Source organism: Periplaneta americana, chromosome 10, assembly GCF_040183065.1.
Source record: "Periplaneta americana isolate PAMFEO1 chromosome 10, P.americana_PAMFEO1_priV1, whole genome shotgun sequence".
In the NCBI taxonomy this organism is placed as follows: Eukaryota; Metazoa; Arthropoda; class Insecta; order Blattodea; family Blattidae; genus Periplaneta; species Periplaneta americana.
The window spans coordinates 69780119-69807434 of NC_091126.1; the positions used below are offsets into that span (position 1 = coordinate 69780119).

The 27316-nt window shown below is 35.9% G+C and overlaps 1 protein-coding gene across 1 annotated transcript in view; it reads left to right on the forward strand.

Annotated features, from left to right (window-relative positions):
- The window catches only part of LOC138707727 (uncharacterized), a 357450-nt gene that overhangs the window by 233125 nt on the left and 97009 nt on the right, over positions 1–27316 (forward strand). The gene's annotated exons all lie outside the window — the stretch shown is intronic.

Genomic DNA, 27316 nt, shown 5'->3' on the forward strand with positions numbered 1-27316 from the left:
TTTTTTAATCGCAAGAAAATTGTATTCATATAGCAGAAGGACAATGTTTTATGCATACAAATTTTCATTATTGTACAAGATACAGTAATGGAGGAAAAATGTTGAATATTTCCAAAAAAATTACTGCTGTAAGCTATACCTAACCCCTTAAAAGCCATAAATAAGTAGGCCTACTCTATTGCCTCCTTATGTCACTTCTACTCTGTATTTTTGACACAATTTTTTGTGATTAATTATAACATTGAAAATTGAAAGCTGGATTTGCATAATGTAATTCACTGTTCGTTGACAGAAAAAAAAACAATTGAAATCGCACACTGTGTAGCTCAATGGTGTATCTTCGACGTCTTGTCAGTCCACTTGAGGTATGTGGATGCAAAAGGAAACATTGAGCCTGAGTTTGATACAGTTCCCGGGTAGCTCAGTCGGTAAAGCGTTGGCGCGCTCAGCCATAGGTCCCGGGTTCAATACCCGGTCCCGAAACAATTTTTTCCTTGAAATTATTGAAGTCAGCTTCACAGGGAGGTATACCTGAATGCCAGTTTCGAATGAAATCTCAGTAGAAATTATTTTTCTGTTCTCGTGTATCCAAATATCGGCTTTACCGCTAGTTGGAAATGAGAGTTTTAAATTCTAAGCAGAAGCAGAGTATTGTTATTCGTCCGTTATTACCCCGTGAACATGTACAGACTCCAATTCAGAGGTTTTCCACCGTGGCTTCCGTTAATGTTGGATGGAGAATATGTCCAGATACGTGTCCAGTATAAGTGCAATTCACGCCTATAAAACAGAGAATTAAGTATTATTTTGTATTAAGTAACTGTATGAAGCTTTAGCCCCTGAGACACCACGGACACCAGTGAGAGAAGTGTCGAAACTAACAAACCGATGAAATGTAATAAGGTAGGCGCTGTAGTGAACTGGAGGTAAGATCGAGAGAGCTGCACGCCGCAACATCAATTACCCGAGATGTAATTGCTGCGATGGAATTGGATGTGATTAAGCTTAATTAATAACACATTTTAGGGGAACTGGTAAACAATCGGCTGTCACTAAGAATTAGTAGGTGGCAGGGATGTCCAATAACGGTTTCGCTTAGCACTGTCCTATTCCAAACATGTTGATAGCAATATATATTTGCTGAGACTTCGGCGGTATAATATCTAAGATTCAGCAACGATTTTGAGTTAAAATCTCGGTCACGGTGTATACCAGTGATGTCAAAGCAAGCGCATTTTTCTGACCCTGTCGTCGTGAGCGGGCACTAAGCGCTAGGTATGCTAGGAAGAATAAGCAGCCTGTTGGATTAAGAAAACAGTGGTACACAAACTTCAAACGGAACATGAAATTTTATGTCGTTATTTTTATATGGCTTCTTTCTGTTTGTTATTTTCTATATTGTCTGTAAAACAAAAGTACTAACACCTATTTCTTAGCCTAATATTGCAGTTGTGTTTTAATATCATAATAAAGAGTAAAGAAGGAATATTCACACAAACTCCATAATAAGTACAACTATACTGTACTAAGTGAATTAAACACATCATTCATACAGAAAGCGTTATCCCAAAGAAAGACAATGAATATGACATGATAAGTTGAAATTGATATTGATGGTATCTTTAGCCTTATAAAAGTAATCATAACAATATTATAGTACAAAGCAAAGTTGTCTAGGTATATGTTTTAACTGTAACTAATATTACATAATAAAACTCTTATCGCATTATGCTTTCAGGTGATATTGGTGCGCAACTTTCTGTTATCAGAATATTAAATTATCTCGAAATCTGCTGAAGATATAGAGCTGACGTTTTACCAACACATAGGCATATATTTTGTTTGTGATGTAACAGTATTTGCTTTGTTAATTCATTTCCTTACAAAAATTTTCCCTGCGAATATTTTCAAACATTTTAATACACTATCTTCAGTAATACGTATTTACGATATATTAGATTTACGAAAACATTGTTTTAGTACCTGTAAGGCTACTAAACAAACATATCTGAAAATTTCACTTTTCTGCAAAAAAAAAGTTGACAAAATATTCCTTTTGAATAAAAAAGCAAACTTGAGAAAAATGAACTTTAAAATTAAAACTTACATTCTCATACTGCACTTACACTTCTCAGACAAATCTAAAAATTAACCTGGATACTGTTTTAATAAGTTCTCTTCCCTTCATCCATTGAATCAGTGCTGGCCATCCCTATATATAGTTCGACCAAGCGGCATATACTACCTCTTTTGTCTGTCTCTTTCCTTTCCGTTGTAAAGCGCTCAGGCGCTCTTGCTCATATGTGCATCAGTTGACATCACTGGTGTATACCTTTGTTAGCGGACGGAATAATGTCATGTGATGCTTTAATAGAGACCGTCATTGTAATATGTATGAGAGTCCACCAAGTGTCGAAAAAGAAACTGGTATCTACTTCGGCACTACAGTTCGACGTCAGAACTTGGTTCAGACAGAAATATGAGATAGGCCTACAGAACGAGTAGTTTATTTTCTTGCCACTATACGCAAATATAACTGTTTACCTAAGCGTTCCTTAGTGAACCAAGGGAGGCGATATACGATATGAACCGTATGGAATGGAATGGAATTTACGGAGTGGGGCACTGTGGCCCAGAACTGCGACCTGGCGCATTCTGAAACCCACACCGGCTGACCACACTAAGGTTCTCTGTGTACCCAGGTTTCGAGCAGGCAATCTCACTCGTCCTTAGGCCAGCACCCTCCGTTCGTCGCCAGCCGGCGATCGGGGAATGCTACAGAATAATAACGAAATGAAGAAATGGTGACGGAATGATATAAATGACTAATATGGGGAGAAACGAGAGGACACCGAGGAAAACCCCAACTGTGACCTTGTCCGATACAAGTGTCACTACGGTTTTTTCAATGAAAAATCCTGGACCTCACCGGGACTCGAACCCGGGCCGCCTGCGTCTCAGGCTGAAGATCTGACCACTCAGCCACCGCAGACGTGTGCATGAACCGTAAAAAATGTCATTAATTTCATGGGATTATTTTTTTAGATATTTCAAACAGGAGATTTTAATAAAATTTTGCTCGTTTTTTTGCTTACTTTTCTAGATAAAATTTATTTTATATTAAACATTTCATAGAGTGTTTTGGGAGAGCCATTAATTTAATTCCCCATATGCTCTGTCAATTTAAGAGAGCAATGTATTATAGTAATAAATGGTTGACATAATTTTAGTGTTATCTTTCAGGACTAGATGTGAAGAAATTTTATCCGAACAAATGTAACTTTTCGTTCTGAAAAGGAATTTTAAAAAGTTACATTTATTCTTATCAAATTTCTGCTTATTTAAAGGATAAAACTAAAATTCTTTCAATCATTTATTATCATAATACACTGCTCTTTTAAATTGACAGAGCATAATATAGGGAATTAGAACAATGGCTTTCCCAAAACACGCTATGAAATATTACATATTGACTAAAACAATTTTTATAATGAAAAGGAAGCAAAAGCGAGCAAAATTGTGTTAAACTTTTGTGTTTGAAATATCTCGAAGAACAACTTCTTGAAATTAATGGCATTACTTACGGTTCACCATGTATAGAGATATACGTTTTATCTTTCCACGCAAAGTGTTGAACAACTCTCCTATATTGCTACTTCGAACGAGTTGTTTTTTCCAGGGACGGATTTTTGGACGCTACTTACGTAATTGAATCGAACTTCAATTATTGTCACCTTTTAGGCCTTCCATCTTTTTTTCTGAAAAGAAAAAACAGCACTAATGGCTACAGTTGATCGAGCTTTCTTCATTGGCGGGGGTACATATTCTGATTGGGACGATTCGCCCTTGTCTTCAGCAGATTTGTCTGGTTGTGAAGACGGTCCTGTATCTGCTGCTTTTCCGTTGTCTTCATTGAATAGCTTTCTAATCGCCATTATTCATTCTTTAATCCAGGCATGAGGTCAGAGGACTATATTGTGTTCGAATCTGCGAGAATGTTTTCATTGCGAGTTAGATACTCCTTGTTGTTAGAAGCATTTTCTGGACGTTCGTACTTGGACTGGTCTAACGCATGTGCGTCCAAACACCTATAGAACCAGTAGAAATTACTCGTCAAGCATGCTCTGCTAAGGTCAACAACTCTGTGGTGTTTGGGTAAAGGGAGATAAGTCATAAAAATGAGTTCGGAGATAAATGAAAATTAAACTTGGAACCCCTATTACAAATAATTTTCTACACAAACAAAACACATCAAACTGCTAGTATTCTTTGATTTTTGCACACCCACTTGTATAATTTAACTTGTGTGTTCATCTGGGGAACAAAATTCCACCTGGACAAAAAAATGACTTATCCCCCTTTACCCGAACACCACAGAACTTTCCATTTAAAATAGGAAAAACGACATTAAAGAATATGCGCTGCGGGTTGCTTACGCCAGGGGTTAACTCGTACGAGTTACAATTGGCCATCTATGATCTAACGCAGCCGTGGCGAAAATGTCATCGTGCGCCGAGCCACTGTGTAACTTGCAACGTGCATAGCACTTATGGAGGGAGGCAGACACCCGAAGGGGAAGTGAAGTAACTGTCTGACTTCTTAACGGATTTCATTTTCCTTATGTCAAGCACTTATACAGTATAAGGTTACAAACTAATGTTTAGTAAGTGTAACGAAGAAAGAAATGAACAAAAAAAGTAGGACACATTATCACAACCTATTGATTGTCTTCAGAATATCTCCGCGACAGAGTTTCAAAATCAGGAATTATGTCAATTACTGCCGGTCATAGTTGACCACGAAAATATTTGGCAGCCTTGATCTAAATTTGGTTTTTACTATTTTCATTGTTGAAAATAATTTTTCACAAACGTAAGTTGGAGCGAACATGGCTTCAACAGAGCAAGCGAAAAACGAACATTTGTCAAGTCCTTAGATCTAGCTTTCATTTAACATAACATTGTAAATCTGTGAGTTTAAATTGAAGATCTAACGGCATTATTCCTACATCTCCTGAAAAAGAATCGACGTACACAGATGATAATGATAATAATAATAATAATAATAATAATAATAATAATAATAATAATAATAATAATAATAATTCACCTTTTAATTTTTCATGAGTGGCTTGCAGTATAATGCTGTTTTATGTTATACAACCGTTTCCTCGTAATACTTGTAAACAAATCATACATTTAATATTGTCATCATATTGGCAGCAAAAAAAAAAATGCGCCCTCTCCTATTATACTTGAAACTTTCGTTTTTGTATAGGTACATGGTTTCGAGAGAGAAATTGCGACGATATGCCACTCGCAGGTCAGAGACAAATAAGCAAATGGAATGGATTTTGATTGCAGTGAGTGAGAGGGTGGGGGTTGGGGAAGGCAGGAAGTAAGAGAAATGCACAGCTATCATTGCGAGCCACAATGTGCTCGTGAGTTACATTTTCGCCACGGCTGGTCTAACGTCTCACTTTCGTAACAATTACATAGCATCGTGGTGTGCAAAATGTGCCGAAGTATAAGTATTTCAGCCTTAGCTCCTGCTAATCTGACAACTCGAGTACACTTCCTTTGTTACAGTACAAACGACGCAGGCGAATTCCTAGTACAAACCCTACCGAGATATAACCGAGTACCATAAATTCCATTTCGAGCAACCAGGTTTAGAACTCGAGTTACAAGCGTGGAAAGTCGTTACTCTAGCATTCGCCCAGCACAGCGCTTTGTTGAGTAAGCTTTGAAGATATAAAAGCATTGTTAAATATGTACAGTAAAAATAAAATCAACTCTCTGCGAGATTATGCTGGAAGTGGTTATAAATTTAAGAGCTTTAAACTTCTAGTCAAACTATTTTTTATATCTGTCCATGTAAATGAAGAGTTAGTATTTTTAATTATAGCTGGTGCTGTTGGAAGCGCTGTTAAATAAAGCACGAAAATAAAACTATAACCTTTTATTACACGTGACTTCTTATTACACTATTGTGCAATAACTAGTCACGAAAACCTAGTGTCACTATAGTGTGCTAAGTTTAAATTATTGATAGAAATAACAGAAAAGATATAAGTTTAATGCAGCGGTCGTCAAGAGTGTGCACACTCGTACTAGCGTCTCTTACCCTCGAGCCCTCTAGTGCATTTATGGGAGCGGATGGGTAAGCAATATTTCAGTGGCGACTTTTCGTTCGTACCATTAATTACGTAACTCACTGGAATTCAATAGTACTAATAGTGTAATGAAACATCCAATGTTCACATGTGTATTTAAGTAAGCATGTTTTACATAGTTAATAACTAGTCAGGATTTCCGTTTTTAAAGCCAATAACTAAAAAAAAAAGTCACATCGCTGAAATTGCGGAGTCCATTCAAAGGAGAAGACAAGCCACAAATCCTTGTATTTCACTGGAATGTGAGGAAATAATTTCTCTGGACTAAATTCTATGACATATTATTCTAATGGTAGGTTATATTTAAAATGTGTAAAATTTGGAATTTATGAGCACACACGGCAGAATATTTAAATTTTTGTAAATATTTTAATTGTGGTTTATTCTCTTATCTGACTGGACCCCTCAATTTTGAAAAAAAAAAAAAAAATATATATATATATATATAATTAGGAGAAATCTAATATATAAAGTACAGGAAGTTTTGAAAGAAATTTATGTACTTATAAAACCAAGTACATACATTTTTGGGTTTGGAAGATGAATCGAATAAGTTTCAATTTATATGATCTTCTTCCTTTAAACGCATAAAATAATCCATCATTATTACGATTTTATTGTCGGTTGCTATCAGGTCGCAATTGAGAATAGCAATGTATGGAAAACTACGTTCGTCGTGGCGAACTGTTCGAGACTGTCGACAGTTCTAGAAAGACCGAAACAGTCTTGTTCAGTATCAGACGGTCCGAGACGAAACTTGTCTCGCCCAAGACACGATGTCCGATGCAGTATTTTGCGGGCCTAGGGAAACGTTTTCTGATAACTGCACATGAGTAACGGAATTAATAATAATAATAATAATAATAATAATAATAATAATAATAATAATAGATCCTAATAATAATAATAATAATAATAATAGTAATAATAATAATAGTAATAATAATAGTAATAATAATAATAATAATAATAATACCCGTCTTATATTGGTGTTTTTAACTGCTCCACCATTTCGATTCTTTCGTCGTCTTTTAATTTGTTGTATTCATTAGCATGAGAGTTGTCATTGTGACTCTGCAGATTAAATTTTCTTATCACATTGAGTACCTTACTGCAAATTAAACATCTTGCTGCATTTTCAAACTCTGTAAAAAAAAAAACCTCCTCCCATGAAGGGTTAAACAACGTAGGGGTGGAAGACCTACGTAAATCACTATTTGAAATTTCTACCACCGTGTACGTACATAAACCACTCACAAGTGTATAGGACTTACTACTCTAGTCTCCACTGATCGTCCGCATCAGCTAAGGCCAGTGTCCTCCCTCTCCTTCCCACGAAGCATGAACGGACGTGCAGGCTTCCCTGCTCTCTATACCCAATACCCATTTCAGCGAGTGCTGACAACCACTGCTCTAAACAATCAATTTCTTCTTATTCATCTTAAACGTCCACCATCTGTTCGTTTCACACTTACGTTCCTTTCAGAATTCTAATATTCCTAACTAAATTTATATACAATTCCGTCTTTCTACATTACATCTAACTCGTAACACTTCACACGGTTATACTCGTTGGGATCTTTTTTTCTACCTAATAGACGTCTTATTAAAACTTGACATGAGTATCTAGTTCACTTTAATTTAATCATTCATTTCTTAACCACAATCAACACTCAGAAAAAACCATAGAAAATTGGAAATACTATCACTAAGTTCATCTTTCATAAACTTCACTACATCACTTTCTAAGATTTACTTCTTTACAATAAACCTCTATCGGTAACTATATTTATTAACTAGCCACTGTTTTAATTTCCCAACATCTTTTTTCAATTTCATAACTTCCTAAATGATCTCTATATCTGTGATCCCCTAAACACACTTTCTTCATACTAAACACGATTTACGACGTTAAGGGCCATATTCATAGATATTCTTAGCGCGGGCTTCCGGTGGATGATCTGCGAACTAACGTTTTTCGTATTCTTAAACCAGTGTTAGCGGTAGGATATGATATGAATCCTGTACAAGTAATCAGTCGATAGCCGAGGCTATTTTAGCACGCTCGTAGCGTGGGCTAGCGAAATGTCTATGCATAGCACCCTAAATCACCAAACTTCCTGTTGTAATTCCATTCAGAACTTTTATTTATTTCTTACCGCTCATGCACCAAGTAGGAGTGAGAGAAAAATACAGGTAGCACGAAGAGAAAAGGACGGGAAAAAGGAGAAAAGAAAGAAAGTTTTATCTACAATAACATGAAGAAAAGAAATAAAGAAATTGAGATGGGAAGGGTAAAGGAAAAGAAGAATTAAGAACAAAAAATGGAAGCATGAACTAAAGAAGCAAAATTAAAGAAAGCAAGATCTTAAGAAAAAAGTGATGGAGAAGCGAAGAAATAAGAAGCAAATGACTAAGCGACAAAGAAAGTATTTTGATGAATAAATCGATGAAACGAAATGAAAGTAAGACCAAAGAAAGGAAAGGATAAAGGAAAGTAAAGCTTAGAAAAGAAGTAAAGAAGGCGCTCAAGATTTAATACGAACGAATGTGAAATCTAAACAAGGAAATGAAATAAATGAGATATGAAAAGAAAGGAAAGAAAAGGCAAGAACCAAAAAAGAAACGAAAAAGAACAAGAAGCAAAGAAAGAAGGGGCGAAGGAAAATAAATAAGAATATAAATATAAAGTAGAGGAAAGGAAGTACTTGTATTATCAGGGATAAAATAATGAAAAGGAAATGAACGCAAGTATCTAACGAAAGAAAGGATAAAAGGAGAAACTATTAATACAAGAGGAGGAGAGAAGAAGTTTGAAGAGCAAGGGGCGAAGAAAGTAAGAGCCGAAGAAAAATATGACGAAGAATGCAAGAAGTATGAAGGAAGGAAATACAGTATTATTAGTTACTGAAGAATGATTGAAAATTAATTAAAGACCTTACAAATAAAAATAATTTAAATGATAAAGCTTCTATTGACAATAACATTTCGATTGATCTGTGTATTGCTTTTCAATTTGACCAGCGTAGTCATAACACACGCCGCATTTAGTCACCTACCCACACCGGCGTCGCATCTCAGCGAACACCAGCTGATTAGTCGTAAGTATTCATTCTCTACTGTGGCCGTTTTCAATTTTAAACACATTATTAAACTTCAACTTGAACATTGTAATTTTTTAGTAATATTATATCAAGAGATTATTCTCCTTACAGTTGACCACTGAACATAGGACCGCACGTCCTGAAACATGTATGGTTTAAACATGATTTTTTAGATGTGTGTTTTAATACTGCAATAATTATATTGTCTTTGTATGTTAAATGTTTTAATCAATTAAAGACCTAACAAAAGAGACAGGAAATAAGTGATTAAGATAGGAATTAAAGGATAGAAAAAGTTAAAAATGAGAGGCGAAGGAAAGCAAAGGAAAGGAATAAAAGGAAGAGAAGAATTTTATTACAGCAAGAACTGAAATAGAAGAAACGGAGAAAAGCAAGAACTCAAAAAGAAGAGTCGAAGGAAAACAAGAACTGGAAAATAAGAAACTAAGGAAAGCAAGAACTGAAAAATAAAGAATGAAGGAAAGCAAGAACTCAAAAAGAAGGGACGAAGGAAAGCATGAACTCAAAAAGAAGGAACGAAGGAAAGCAGGAACTCAAAAAGAAGGGACGAAGGAAAGCATGAACTGAATAAGAAGGAACGAAGGTAAGTAAGAACTCAGAAAGAAGGGACGAAGGAAAGCATGAACTGAAAAAGAAGGAACGAAAGAAAGCAAGAACTCGAAAAGAAGAGACGAAGGAAAGCGAGAACCAGAAAGAAGAAACGAATGAAAAAGTGGAACGCAATAATTAAAGAAGATGAGAGGCAAGAACTGGAGAAAGGAGCTAAGAAATAAAATATTAAGAAAGGGATGAAAAAATGCAATAAAGAGGATTCGAAAAGATCAAGAAATGAAGTGAAGAAAGTAGTGGATTGACATCAAGAACCAGGTCATAGGATTATTATTCTTACAGGAGAATGGAGAAAGTTACACAACTCAGAACTGCAGGCATTGTATTCTTCATCTGACATATTTAGGAACATTAAATCCAGACGTTTAAGTTGGACAGGACATACAGCACATATGGGCGAATCCAGAAATGCATATAGAGTGTTATTTGGGAGGCCGAGACGTAGTCGGGAGGATATTATTAAAATGGATTTGAGGGAGATGGGATATGATGATGCAGACGGGATTAATATTGCACAGGATAGGGACCGATGGCGGGCTTATTTGAGGGCGGCAATGAACCTGCGGGTTCCTGAAAAGCCATATGTACGTAGGGGCTATATCTTATGTAGAGTCGACTTCGGTAGCGTAGTTGGTATAGCGCGCTGGCCTTCTATGCTCGAGGTTGCGGGTTCGATCCTGGCCCAGGTCGATGGCATTTAAGTGTGTTTAAATGCGACAGGCTCATGTCAGTAGATTTACTGGCATGTAAAACAACTCCTGCGGGACAAAATTCCGGTACACCGGCGACGCTGATATAACCTCTGAAGTTGCGAGCGTTGTTAAATAAACCATAATTTAAATTTCTTATGTAGAGGAAAAGTCAAATGTATCTTGAAATGGATTTGAGAGAATTGGTGTTTAACTGTTCCGTATAAAAGTCTGATGCAGAAACCTTATATGTGTGGACTTCGGTCCTGCATTCATAGACATCTATGACGTAGTGCAGAGGGCGGCCACTAGAGGGAACCCAAGAGTTGGAGCTTAATCTGAGACGATTCTAACCGGCGTCGGAGTTGTATCCGGTGTGGCTTAGTGGATAAAGCATCAGCACGTAGAGCTGAAAACCCGGGTTCAAATCCCGGCGCCGGAGAGAATTTTTCTCCGTTCCATTACTCTTTCATCGTATGATGACGTAGAATATCTGCATGGAAATATCATATGTACTTCGGTACATTAAAATAATATATATGATATGCGTAAATCACTTCGTGATTTAAGACGGCGCTTATTCCGTCGGATCCCGGCCAACTAGTCACTCATATCGAGTGCACCTCAGCACATGTGTGGACTTCGGTCCTGCATTCATAGACATCTATGACGTAGTGCAGAGGGCGGCCACTAGAGGGAACCCAAGAGTTGGAGCTTAATCTGAGACGATTCTAACCGGCGTCGGAGTTGTATCCGGTGTGGCTTAGTGGATAAAGCATCAGCACGTAGAGCTGAAAACCCGGGTTCAAATCCCGGCGCCGGAGAGAATTTTTCTCCGTTCCATTACTCTTTCATCGTATGATGACGCAGAATATCTGCATGGAAATATCATATGTACTTCGGTACATTAAAATAATATACCTTATATTTAGGTTCTTTTTTTTTCAAAAGCTCAAACGCATACTTTTCTTATCATCTAATTGCGTATATAAAATAATATGGAAATGAGTACATATAACATGCAGTTTCAAAGACAGTGTGTAGATTTAAAAAAAACAAGCCACATTTGTAAGAAACGTGCAGATTTGAGTTAAAACGTGACCTAAAAGTAGATTTTACAATAAGAGGGCATCTCATACTTGAAATAATATAAAGCATCATTAACTTTTATTCTGTCTTTCAATACAATTTTGGAATATCCCTCATATTTCGCTGAGATAAAATAAATTGTAACAAAAGACAATAATTATTAGTAGAATGATATGTGTTCCGAAATAAATTTACTTGGAAAAATCCTTCCTCTCAATATCACTATCCCTGTAACATTCTCATATGTTCTGGCTGGTAATTTTGCAATCTCTCTACGATTCTGTCATTTCTTGCCAAAACCGCAGAAAACTAAACGCTAAAACAAAGCTTTGTAGTTCGTATCTTTGCTCGTTCTGTCTGATGTCTACCCTTGAAAATTTAGGTCTGTGTTTCATAATATTCAAATGCTTCAATTTACCTTTTCCCGTCCATTTTAGCTGTACCAGCATTTTATTGCTTTATTCGGCACTAAACCCACAAGTTGCACAATCTGTGTAAATATGAAAATTTTCAGGCAGAAGCATGTAAACTCTTTGTACAGCCATATTCTTTGCTCGCTAATTTTCAGACGGAATTTATTTGCACAGTATTTTCCCATGTTTACCTTAAACGAGGCAAAAGAAGAAAAGTATACAGACTTCATCGTTGTAGGAAATACGCAACAATTAATTTGGGATTATGCGAAGAATGGAGCGAGCTGTTAATGGATGCTGTTGATCTTTCTCTTGCATGCAAACGACGTTATTGACGTATGCATATTAGGTTCTATTGAAAGAGAGATAGAGGCAATTGAACTCTTTTCGCTGTCTTACTTTTCTGTGTTATAATTTAATGCAATAACGATTTGAATTCTTTTACCTTTGCAGAATTATTTATCATTTGAAATTCGGATCATTTAAACCCTAGTGTTTTCTTTTTAGAAATCCTGTTTTGTTACTGAACTTCACTGAAAGTCATTGAATGTTATGACGTAATAGATATCTTATGATAAGATGAATGGAGCAGAGGTTGGAACATAGCATAATTAATTGTGGCTTTCCATATTTTTCACTCAAGAATAATGAAAATCTGCTACTATAATGGGGGTTTGATCTCAACCGATTCTATGACATTAATTTGAGCTATTTATGTGAAGTAACATCGTCATAATTAATTCGAGATTTCGAATAGAATTGCGTTGCAGTTTTTAAGAAATATAACTTAGGATGAGAATGGATAGATAAATGTGAGACACAAAAATAATAGATAAAATAAAAGAAGTCCGCCGCTGTGGAGTGAAGAGTGAAATGTCTCGCCGTCAAACTATCGGCCCCGGGTTCAAGTCCTGGTTGAGACAAGGTAAATAGTTTATGATTTCCCGGAGATTTACCTCGACCAATTACGAGCAAATGCTGGGTACCTCTCAGCGATGGACCCTGGACTCATTTCGCTGTCATTATCATCTTCATTTCACTCAAACGCTACATACCCATCGCAAAAGATAGTGTTGTAAAATAAACTAAGAAATAAAATAAACGCTAAAATAATAGTAATTTTGAGAAAAAATTGGCGTTTTTAGGCTTTCTTGGCGAATGTGATCCGAAATAATTTCTGGTATTCCACTGGAAAATTAACATTCCAGAACGTGAGAACTACATACAGGTTCCATCATCAGGGCAGATAGAATGGCCAGAGGGGTCACCTACTCTCTTGGCCCATTATGCTAGCTATTCGATAGAGGATTAATTGATTTCTCTCGAGCTGGATCAGGGATGGATCCTTGCACTTAAGCTATTTAATCTCGTTATACGCTTTATTCCATCCTGCCTATGACTCGCGTTACGGAATGCGCGCTGGTTCGAGTCCTCATGGAGGAAGAAATTTTCTCATGAAATTTCTGCCATTGTATGGGACCGGTGCCAACCCACCATCGTGATACACTGGCACAGCTATGAGAGGTAGCGAAATCCGATTACGAAAGCAGCTTTAACGGCGAACTACACGATGCCTCCATTCTGGTTGGATGATCGTCCACCTACGCTTCGGCATGTGGACGTGAGGCCAGCAGGTGGCTGGTCGGTCTTGGTCCTTTATGGGCTGTCGTGCCTTGGATTATTATACGCTTTATTCATAATGTTAGTCTGACGTCTGCCCAAGTAGCATACGTGATTTCGATGCTGACAGGAGGGCTTTCCTTCCTGGGCCCTCTAGGTAATGTCTCATCAGCTACTGACGAGCCCGAATCCAGAGGCAGAAGCCCTAAGCCTCAGAACCTATACTTCGCTCCATAATGTTTGACATGAGATGTAAACATTGCCGGCAGAAGAGGAGTGAAGTATAATTGCTATTCAATCAATGTCATGGGTCTCATTCCACGCTTGTCTTGAACTTTGGCGGTCTAAAGCGTTCTACCTTTGCCCAACTTCAAGATAAGCGTGGAATGAGACCTCTCCCATTGATTGAACAGCAATTATATTTCTCTCCTCCTCTGCCGGCAATGTTTACTTCTCTTGTCAGAAATTATGGAACGAAGTATAGGTCAACATCGGGAACACATACTAGCTCCATACGTCACCACATATATAAGGAAATTTAAAAGAAACGCCTTCAATTGAAGGGTTCAGAACCATAGTGGGCCAAGCGCCATTTACTAAAACCGTAGAAAACAGAAGTTAAAATGAAGTCATTGCTATAATTCAATGGAAACATATAGGAAGTAATATAAAGTATACAGATTAAAACTAAATGTTATGTCAATCTTCATTAAACTGTGGTATTCACTTAATTATAACCCTTGTTTTCTCAAGTTGTGATAAATGGCGCTTGGCCCACTATGGCTCTGAACCCTTCAATTACGGTTCCGATAGTAAGGAAGAGGTCGAGGTGCAGAATTTCTGTTTTATGTGTTTTCATTTAATAAATACTGTGTTACCTCCATAAAACTAAACCACTGATTGTGATAAATATAATTGTTATAGAAGATTAATTATATACCAGCCCACATAGAAAAGTTTGTATTCACAATTTGCGACTTCAAATATGAAATCCTAAATATCCCATTATTGAGATGAATCGTACCGCATGATGGATATTTTGTATCTTCTCCCCTCGTGTTTTTTTCAAAGCTGTTTCTGATAATCTAAAACTCTGTTATAACTAGCCACCGAGCTTTTAATACAATTGATATTAATGTTTCAACATACATACTTCAATCTCCTCGCCAGTGAAATATACAAGTGTAATAACAGTTCTCGTTTCGTTAAAAATTTAATCGCAAATTGTACTCGCATACGAAGCAATTCAGAAATGTAACGCCATAGAATACGTTATTACTCGTATGGATGTTTAATTATTTTAATTGCCTTTGTAATGTATAATGGAGAACCAATCTCATTGACTGTAAAATGCGTGTTTTTTTCAGTAATTCGTAACTCATTACTGCATATATATGTTTGTGTTATTTTGTTTAATTTGTATCTATTTTGATAATGATGTTCATCTCACTCTATAGTTGATGGTTTGAGTCCCCGATGAGGAGCTGTAAGACTTGTGGTAGATAAAATGACTGTGACCGTTTTTGAGAGTATTTACCACTTCCATTCCATAATTGACTCGACTTCTGCAAAAAGGACATATATTAAATTTTTGTCAAAATCGGTTTTTTCATGGGAACTGTAACTTAATGGATGGCCAATGGAATAATAATACGAATAAATTATAACATATATCAGTCTCATTTGTACCTAACTTCATGTAACAAGAATATCAAGTTCCAGTTTTAAGTTTCCTACCTGTTATTACATTTTTCGTGAATATCTCAAAGCATTAAATTTGCAACATGTGTCCTTTTTGCAAAAGTCGATTCAATTTTTTTTTCATTATTGTCTTTTACCATCGTCCTTGAATTGAAGGGCTAAGTGGATGAAGGGAGCATGTGAAACATTTTTGATGTGAATTTTCTCAACGGACGATGGTGGTATGTGTCAAGCTAACTTCTGAAACTTACCCCGGCTCTCTAAAATGCTTAATAACATGTTTATTGATTTGATAAGTTTGAGAAGTTGGCTTGACACATACCACCATCATACATTGAGAAAACCCACATTTAAAACAAATGTAACATACCCCCTTCATCCACTTAGCCCTTCAATTACTACACTTGACAGTGTTGATTAAATAAAATGCAACTTACCTGTCGCGAATAAGAAAACCTGTTGAAAATTTATTAAATAAGGTAAAAAATGTGAGCTGTCTCATCCGAGGCTAACGATAAATTCTCCAGAAGCCTGCTTGAATGTATCTTTGAAATTTTATACAGAAGTGTGTGTGTATAACACAGCGTCAAATGTCAAATTACACCAACAACTCGGTAACCTTCATACATGTCGTTAGCGAAGGTAAGCCAGATGCGTCACACCCTAAGCTGTCTCGCCTTGAAGAGAAACAATCCAATCTTTTATTAGTATTCTCTATTCCCAATGAGGTCAAGACATGCAAGCGAACCCCTTTTCCGAATTGGCATTGAGTGTGGTAGATATTATCTTCGAACATGCTCCGTTTTCTTACAGTGCTCTATAATGCGCTCCAGTGCTTCCTTTTTCACACATAATGGACAGATGCGGTCTCATTCTTCGGTGACAATTTTATGGCTCTTCCATGCACCCAATCCTAGCCACGCCAACGCTTTACTATCTTTGCTACAAGAATTTATATATTCACCACTCCCCCAGTTAAGCACGGGGTCTGATTGTAAACGCAGTGATGATTTTTCCGAACATAGACAAAATTATTGTAATAGTTGTATATTTTTTTAAATAACTACCTAATTATATAAATTTTGATACAGGACTAAATGAAGATAAAATGGGTAGACAAATGTCCACATTTTATTCCTGTACATTAGCCCGAAACACCCTGTATGAGAGGCTTAGCAATTAAAGAGTTAATGAACGTAATAATACAATAAAATTTTGTAATTATTTACGGAAGATGAAATGCACATTATTATCTGGCAATAGTGTATAATAAATGTTGATTGAAATAGACTTTGGAAACTGTTATAAACTCTATCCTATTCGTATTGTTCCCAAAGGAACTTTGCAATGAATAAGCAGTTCATAAAATTTCCTCTTCTTATGTTTCACCTTCGGATTAAGTGTGTTGCTATATGCTACCCAGACAAGATTGTTCTACTTGATACCGCTCCAGCTTCAAGCTAGGTTAGCTCAGTCTCTTGAAAATAAAACATGTCTGCTAATTTGTAGTTGTTCTTCAGTTCTGTTTTATGTGTTACTTTACTAGTTTACACAAAGAATGGCCCATTATTTATATTATCTTACAACATGCACAAAAAATTATAAGGAACGGGAAATCTTGCGGATTACAAACCTAATTCTTTATTTTACCATTACATTGTGTAATGCTCTTTCTTTAATCTACCGTTTATAGTAGAATCGCGTATTTTCTTTATGAACGTCTTCCAGGGTTTTCATACTCTTATAGGGATTTGTCCAATCTAAATATTGGTTTTTATCTGTATGTGCTCAGATAACAGCTTGCAATTAATAGAAACGATGGTCTCTCACCAAGAGATCCTCAAATCAGTCTTGAAATACTCCGTGAGCTTTGTTGTAAACAAGAAATATCGAGTTTGTTTATCTCGATATGATTATGTCCCCGCTGTTCCTTAAGGAACAGAGGCGCATCATATCAACACAAATACCAATTACTCCATGTTAGCAGATCTAATTTTCTCTCATTCGCTGGTTTTTAAAAACGTCTTCCTTTCATTTCGTAATCTTTGGTTGGTATTCTTTTATAATAGATACATTTTTTCCCATCCTCAAAATGTGTCCGATCCAATTATTTTCTCTAAAACCTTCTCACTTCCCTTTATATTCAGAAGGATGCATTATGCTACTTCTTTGCTGCTATTAATCTACTCGCAGGAATGTCAACGCGCGGGTTCGATCCCGGGCCACGTCGATGGCATTTGAGTGTGCTTAAATGCGACAGGCTCATGTCAGTAGATTTACTGGCATGTGAAACAATTCCTGCGGGACAAAATTACGGCTCACCGGCGACGCTGATATAACCTCGGCAGTTGCGAGCGTCGTTAAATAAAACATAACATTTTTTTTACTTAACTTGATATTCATTTAGAATAGGACAGCTACAACTATTTAGAAGAACATTTAAAAGTATGATTTTTTTTTTTAAATACAAGAGCGAATCGGGAGATTTCATACCTACAGATGTTAACGAAAATGTTACAACAGTAGTTTCAGAATGATTTAAGACAAGTAAGTTGGTATCTTTTTTTTATTGGGTTATTTTACGACACTGTATCAACATCTAGGTTATTTAGCGTCTGAATGATATGAAGGTGATAATGCCGGTGAAATGAGTCCGGGGTCCAGCACCGAAAGTTACCCAGCATTTGCTCGTATTGGGTTGAGGGAAAACCCCGGAAAAAACCTCAACCAGGTAACTTGCCCCGACCGGAATTCTTACCCGGGCCACCCGGTTTCGCAGCCAGACGCGCTGACCGTTACTCCACAGGTGTGGACAGGTTGGTATCAAACCAATTTTTAATCAATGTGATGCCATTATTTGCGTTAAAGTATCATCCCAAGTTTTACTTCCAAAAATAACAGCCGTGTCATCCGCATATGCAAATATCTCAGCATTGAATTTCTTTAAAATAATTGACAATAAATCATTAATGTACATTAAAAACAAAACTAGACTGAAGACAGTCCCCTGTGGGACACCGATATTAATATTTCGGGTGCTACTAAATGTATTATCAATTTGGTTACATGTGTTCTGTTAGTAAGATACGAAGAATACAATTAAAAAAAAAAATCCACTAATTCCTATCATTATTTAATTTTTATGACAATGAAAGGGCAAAGGCCTTTCTGATGTCAATAAAAACACCTAAACATTTATTTTTACAGTACAAATTATTGATAATACTTCTGGTTACGTTAGAGATAGCATCGTCACTACTAAGATTATTACGAAAACCAAATTTATTCTTGTGCAATATATTATGTTTTTCTAGGAAGTTAATTAAACTTACTTTTATGTATTTTTCTAGAATTTTAGAAAGACTAGAGAGCAAAGAAATGGGCCTATAGTTATTCATGCCATTTTTTTGCCCCGATTTATAAAGTGGAAGAATAACAGCATGTTTTCATTTTGAAGGGAAAGTGCCATGTATAAAACACAAATTGAAAATGTGGACTAACGGTTTGCCTATGTAATAAATTACGTCTATACATCGTTTTGTGCGAAAAGGGCGCCCAACTTGCATCAGTATACGCCGCTACCATATCGGAATTTTGCTATTTTAAACGGGAAGATAAAACGGGAAGACAAACTGTTTAATCATCAACATATCAATCTCACCAAAAGAAAAAGTGCCAGGAATAAATATGATATGATGCAAGTAAATAAAGAAGAGATAATCGACTTGAAAAAATGAAATCACCTCAACGTTAAAATAAAAATCGCTTTCTGTGGAAAGCTATGGAAAACAAGTAGCAAAAGCCAGGAAATAACATTTCAGTCACCTTCGTTTTATGAATTTGTATTTACCCCAGAAAACCCCAGTAAAGTGATCGCAAATATGACATAGATAATGATATTACTGCATAAATTTTCAGTTCTTCAAAAGTAAAAGCACAGTTTAGTATATACAGTCACGAAGCTTGAGTTGTGAGGGTGCTAGGAACAATAGACTGTGCCGGTACTATTTCGCATTGTCTGTAATGAGGCGATACTGGCGATCCTAGTGGTTAGCAACTAGATATGGATGCATATTTAATACGTATTGACCTTCGTGACTGATTGTGGTAAAAGGTTGTTGCGCTCCATTACCTAACAATACAGAGTATCTATCTTACAATAGCTAAGTGGGCTACCTATCAATCAATTAAAAATAGCAGATATTGCAAAAGTAGAAAAGTACATACCTTTAAATTCAAGGAGTTTTACCAGGAAATATAGCATTGGGCATCTACGGTGGTCGTTCAAATGCCAGAAGAGGACTTATGTTTGATTTTTGTATGTTATTTTTGTTGAAATAATCATTGTCATCTAATATTGTCAACGAATACATATTATGTTTTTGTATGTATTATATATTGTGTTTTTGTTTATCCATTTTTGTTTTAAAATTTCTTTCATATTTATAAAAAAAAAATCCATGCAATTCGGAAGGGCACATCATCGAATAAAGAAAAAGAGAAAATCATGTATCCTTTTTTTTTCATAAATGTTGAGTTTTGATTCTAAATTGCCAAGTGTAACGTTCTGTTGTACTAGGTAAAATGGTTTAAAATTAAATCAGTTTTTTATTCCTGGACATTTTTACTTTTCAGAGATGTGGCCTTTTCGAAATGACATATTCATTTTTAAAATAAATTCATTGTTGTTACTTTAAAATTTCACGAAAGAATTAAGTAAGATTTAGGGATGTTTTCCGAAGCACGCACGAAGAAGGAACTGGTTAAGTCCCCTCTTCCAAACTGAAGTAGCTACAATGCACATTACCCCAGAAATCTGAGCAGATAAATAGAAATTTATTTTCTTGGCCGGAAACAGAGCACGAATTCCAAGCGTTCGAATCAGTTTGTTGAAACTATGTGAGGAATTTCACCGGACCCACACCAGCATGGAATCACAGTAACGTCCGTCTCGCAACTGCCGATATCGAGTTCGGATCCCATGCAGTCCTCGTGACTGCAGTGACAAGACGTAGACATTGCTTACAGGTAGTCTCCTAAGCCACAATTAATTACTTAAATTACTGAATTTTAATTGAATGCGTAACAAACTTGAAAATACGTCATAATGCGCCTTTATGAAAGACAAATACCAACTGCAGTGCTAGTCTAACAGCTGACTTCTTTGAACGACAAACAAGCTTGATTTTGTGGCACACCAAAAGTCTCGAACAGTAAATATCCCAGGATTGTTGTCCTAAATCTGGCCTTGTTGACCAAATGTGTAGCTCGAGCAATACGAAGCTGGGAAGAATCGGAGTCCCATATAAATAATCTAGAAATCCTACTACTGGTGTAATTAAGAATTTATCTAGATTTTAAAATAGAGCGGAAACGTTAAAGAAAGCAAGTAGAAAAGGATACACTGAATCTAAGGAGTGTGCAACAGAGGACAATAAAATTAGGTACAAAATATTGATAAAAGAAGACGAGAACATAAAAACAAATAGAAAAAGAAAGGAAATGAAAACGTTATAAAATAAGAACAAAAGAGCAAGTTAGAGGTAAAGCAAGAACGGAAGAGGAAATAAGTTGTGATGTAAATGATAGAAAGAGAAGGTGGAAGGAAAACTGGGGAAATAAAGTAAGAATTTAGGGAGCGAGAATATAAAGTAAAATACAGAGGGAGAATGTGAAGTGAAATGAGATAGAGGAAGGTATAAACACAGTCTAGTATATACAGTCACGAAGCTCATTACGTATTAAATATGCATCCATAGATAGTTGCTAACCACTAGGATCGCTACTATCCCCTCATCACAGACAATGCGAAATAGTACCTGCACAGTCTATTGTTCCTAGTACCCTCACAACTCAAGCTTCGTGGCTGTATATATTAGACTGTGGCATAAAGGTGACATAAGAAAGAGACAGAAATAGATCAAATGACTGACAGGACGAGATATTAAGTAAGGAGGAGAGGAAAAAGATGAAATATGAAAGAGGGGAAAGAAAATATAAGTTAGGAAAAGGGAGAGTGATAAAAACGTCTGAAAATGGGGAAATAAAGGGAAAGGAATCGTGTGAAGCAGGAAAGAGAGTGGGGAAGGGTTGAAGTAATAAGTATAGTTGCGCCAGAGCGTGAGTTCGATTCCGGCTTGGATTGACTACAACTCGTTGGATTATTTCCGAAGTTGTTCAAAACAGTAAGGCGAACGTAAGGTAATTCCTGGCGGATCTTCAGCCTCATCTCGCTGTTACCAATTCCATCGACTTTAACCCTCCTACTACCAAGGTTTTTCACAACTTATTACTACCAAAGTGGGGTAATACAATTACCCCATCAAAATCATATACCGTCTTTGTTAAGTATTTCGAATATTAACAATTTATGTATTATTGACAACAGACTTCAAGAAAATGTAAAAATATAGATTAATCATCCTATTTCTTAAAATACAGGGTGATTGAAAAGTTCCGCTTCATTTTGTTTTAAACGTATACCAAAATTAATGAACTTTAGATATGTTACTGGTACACTATTAGATAACATTTACAGTAAATTTAAACTTACTTCCTTTCCACTTCAAGACAAACTCCTCAATGTTATATAGCTTTGTCATGATGGAAAACACGTTTATGAGGCAAGAAAGTCACAGTGGTATAGCATAAATTGGAAATAATTTCAGTTCATTCTTTAATTTTCAGCATTCGAATACCATCTATACAAGCATGAACATCTCAAAAAGATTTATTTGTAATAAAATAAAATCGTAAAAAAATGTTTAATTTCTAAAAAGAATATATATATATATATATATATATATATATATATATATATATATATATATATATATATATAAACGAATGAATGAATAAATGGATGAATGAATAAATAAACCAAATAAAAAATTCAAGTTCTTCGTTGAAATTCAAATATTCGAACACCACCTATATCACATTGAACATCTCGAAAAATGACTCCAGTAATAAATATTTCTAACAAAATCACTTTTAGAAAAACCATAACACACAGACATAAAAGAATAAAAATTAACGCAAGATCATGATAATAGGCTATAATACACAATGTAAAATATGTTGCAAATAACAAAAAAATAAAAGAATTTAAAAGCAGATGAAATCAAAAATGAAAAAAATTAAGCTAAAAGTTAAAATTTATACTCTGGAATTTTTATGACACAGCTTACCAAGGGGAGTAACATGATCACCCCACATGAATAATGTTAATTACATCTTAAAGTAGATTAATTATTAATGTTACTCTTAATTCAAGTTGTTAGTAGACATATAATGGAAAAAAAAAACATGGATTTAAAAAAAAAATATCTGGAGAAAAATGAAAATAATATTGAAAAATCACCAGTGGGGTAATCCTGTTACCCCACTTGGTAGCAGGAGGGTTAAATAATCTAGTGTTTCATACAGCACCGTTAAATGACCGAATTGAATATATAATTAAGTATGGGTCCAAGAAGGAAATGAATGGGCGAGAAATATTTGCAGAAAAACAGGAAAAGAATGAAGTAATATAAGCTAGGAAGGGAAAATTGTGTGATAGAGGGATAAAAAAGGTAGGAGTGTGTTTCCTGGCGAATAATCTGTACCAGAAATAAATGAATTGAAAGTAATTTTGTAAATATTTTATGTATATTATTAAAATTCAGTTTGAAGGACAGCTTTCCCAATCTTACATCATTCGGGGAGAAACTATTGACCAAAAAGAGAATGATTAAAGGATTCGAATTATTTTATAGGGCTTCAGGTGAACAGAATCCTTTGAAGCACTTTCTTTATTAGAAACAAATCGGGTTTATATTGCATTGTCCTTTGCGTGACAGTTTTGTTATTTCCACATTATTATTATTATCCTTGTTCTTCGTCAAAGCGATTGAATTTCGATGTCTGCCATATTTTATTAATTAGTAGTTGACAAAGCGACTTGGGAGAATTTCCAATTGGTTCAGTGCTTTCTCACTGTTTATGTATTATCGCTCTTTTGTTCCTACGTTTCTCAATATGTCTCTATTTGAAAATGAAAGGCAAATAAGAACTACGTAACATCCCTTGCAATAGAGAATGAGTACTAAACGAAGTGCTCAAACTTTTATAAGGACACGTTAACCTGGGGAACTTGTAAACTTGTCCAATAAACCAGAATTATAATTATTGTATAGACTATAGAGAGTGGAATCTAGGGAAAGTTTAAAAAAGTTGTATTTCAAGGAGTAATATAGCATGGAAGTTAAGGTAACTTAAAAATAATCTGTGAAGGCATTTCATTTGAGAAATGAGGTTAGCGTGCACGAGACGGACAGGTGGAATAGCCAGGTATCAAAACATGATCTTTAATCCACAAGGAATAATTTATGCATTAAACGAAACACAACATCTGCATCGGGTAATAAAATCTTAAAGCCAAGACTTCCAAGAAAATCGACCTGTTAATATTTCATCCAAGCTGTCACGGAATCATTAGCGATTAGTTCCCTTTGTTACGTCACGTAACATGACGTCTCAGTGTTGCTGTAATAAAAGCACCTGGGCCGTTCTTCAATACAACAAACTTGTGGAACGTGTCACTGTTTATTGAGAAGCAATTTAGATCATGCTTTGTGGTAATCTGCTACTTCAGCCTCATCTGCGACAAGGTCGTGTTGATGAAGGAAAGCGTGCTTCCTGCGAGACAAAACGCTTCCAGTATGCTTTGACCAGTTTTAAGGAGACTGGGTAGTTCGAACATGTGGCTGTTGTGTATGAGTGAAGAAATTTAGCTATTACTCTTCGACTTTTGAATCTATTAATTTACACTTTTTACAGCATTCACACAATATTTGCAGGCATATTTTGATTTTTACTTTATCTTTCAAACTGGTATACTTGGTTTTATAGAAATTTGTAAACCTGAAAATAATGTTTAAATTTAAGTTAAAAACAAACTTTTTTAGGAACATTTTCTCCACAAACCCTTATCGCTAAGAGTTCCTAAAATTTGTAGTATGTTTCTAATGTAGTTGACTATATTTTACGAAATTTTCATCACATTATGAATATTTATTCATTAGAAAAATATCCATACTGAAAAAAAATATGATAAATATTCTTTTTTTTTTTTCAGACTTTTCTGGCTGTGAAGTCTATAATAATTTCGATAACTATATTAAAGTGGTCATGCTTCTTCATTACGGTATGAAATAGAAGTATGAAAAATTTCAGCCTCCTAGCCACAGTAGTTTCTGAGAAAAATTTTCCTAAGGTACCCATGTTTTCATCTTAAATTTAATCAATATATTTAATGTTTATATTATGATTAATGACTTACGATGTGATATAGAAGTAGCTCACATTTTTGGCCAATGATACGGATTTAGAGGAAAATGGCCGAAACATTTTTTCCTGGCGTTCTTTCAAGAACATGATCTTAACTTGCTATGAATCTACAACACGAGGCACTTGGCTTTACTTCCCTTCTGAAATAAGTTTTATTTTTCTTCACAGAGGAGGAACCTGAAGGCTTTCAGTGCAGTCTGAACCTTATTGTGCTTACCACTCTTGTTCTATGAATGATATTGTAGCCGAACTGCCGCGCTCTTGTACGAAAACAGCACACTGCACCGTGAATTTAACCCGTGCTATGGTAATGATGACAGTGGCATTTGAATCAATGTTGGCTAAATGAGTCCGAAGTCCAACGCCGAAAGTTACTGAGCAATTTTCCTTCAATTGGTTGAGGTAGAAAACCTCTGAGAAAAACACAACCAGGTGCATTGTTCCGTCTAGGATTTGAACCATGGTTCACTCGTTTCACGGTCAGACATGCTAGCTTTTACTGCACAGCAGTGGGATAAAATTCGTGTTAAAATTTTTATCGCTCTTAAAATCTATTGTTTCCCACTGGGTTTGAACCCCAGACCCCAAATCCATTGTCAAGGACGGATACAACTTCACCACCAGTAACAACATGTCACAGGAATAAATAGCAGTAATGCAAAATTATGATGTCCGTTTCATTCGAATTGAAAACAAACGTTTTACATACTCAGGTAGCGGAAATCCTTGGTTATGAATTCAACATTGTGCACACTCGTGTCAGGTGGATTTGTTATCAGTCCCACAAACGTTTCAGCCACAGTGTGGGTTATGTTAGTAAAGGTTAATATAAGAAAGGTGTCAGTGGAGACGATCAGACATTTACTGTAGGACATACACAGGTAGTAAAAGTATTTTTACATGAAGTTGACTATAGTGCTGCAATCGCAATGCAGGAGGAGGAAATGGGAGGAGATACAATTAAAATGTACGCGAGAAGAGAATCTGGGGCTATGAGGAAGAATTTGTGTGAACTCCTAACCTGTTGGTCACTTTCCTCATTCCGCGTTTCACAGTTCCGTTGGAAGCAACCTAAGAGAATTCAGAAGAGAAAAACCGGAAATGGACGTAACGCAATGACACGAAGTGGACGAATGTCGCGAGCACGTTTCATAGTAGTCTAGGGTTGAACAGCAACAGAGGTGTCGAAACAACCTGAACATATTAACGACTAGTGCAGACCTGGGGGATTTATGCGTTAGCTTGAGCGATATTCAGATAGCCGTCTCCTCCTACTCCCGCATTTGTGTTCATCGTAGACATAATCATCTCAAGTCGCTTGTATAAGAAAATTGGCATACGGACCTTTCACATACTCAAAATTTTGAGACATATATTTGGAATACGTTTATTTGGCATACTACGTTTTCATTCACAAAAATTTGGTGTACAATAAATTTGGTATACATTAACAAACAGAAATATAATGAATTTAATATGGTGTGAAATATAGGCACTGTAGTAGTATGTTACTTACAGATTAAAGTTATGTCCAGAAGCAGTTAAATAATCTACAATTCTGTTATTTTGCTTGTATTGTTGGTAATTCAGTGAAGTATATTTAGCCGCCTATTTATTCTGGTGTAATGATTTCTCCGTGGATCCTTTATCCTTCTTCCTACATCCAATTCTAGGAACATCTGGTGAACATTTTCCTGTTCCTTTTTCATTTTGCTTAAGAGTGAATATAAAGATGGGTGATGCTTTTCCACCATAACAGCAAAGCGATTATGCCAGCCTTCCACAAGGTCAGTAGTTCTTGGTTCATTGTTAACTGCAGCAAGATACTGGTACCAGAGTTGTGGAGGGTATCGAGGTCCAACGGCCTCCTCCTACCACTTGCTGGTCTTTCTTTGACATAAGTAACATCGAAGTGTTCCATGATGTCAACTAGTAATTCCAGAGCACCATCATAAAGTTAATCAAAAGCAGCGGTGACATCTTCAGTTGGGACAAACGCAAGACTCAATAAATTAATAATATGATACTGAAAGCGTTTTCTTATAAAAACTGCAGTAAGCTGAATTGAGAACGCGAAATGTCATACAACAAATTTAGGTAGGCTAAACATGAGTAGGTGAAAGAATAGTAGGTGAAAATAAAGTACGCCAAAATTGAGTATGTCAAATGTACATATGCCAATTTTTGTATACCAAGTGACATGGAATCCATGGGAATAGATCAGCGGCAAGCAATGTGTAAGCTAGATTATTACATTTGTTGTAAACAGAAAATGAAGTGTAGTATTTATGTACATATGTGAGCGAAGCACGTCTTGCACTCATTTTGAATGACAAGTCAGTGAACCTCTGCGTTGTTTATCGTTCCTATCCACTTGTCTGCAGTTGGTTTCTGTGTAAGCGCGAGCGCGCTCAGAGAGAGGCTTACCCCAACACTGGACTAGTGATTTGTCATTGAAGTGTGACAATAACCAAGTGGACAATATAAATGAACTGTGTATGAGTTTGTTCCTGACCTTGAACAGAATGACTGTGAAGATGCTGACGAGTCTCTTAACATTAAGAT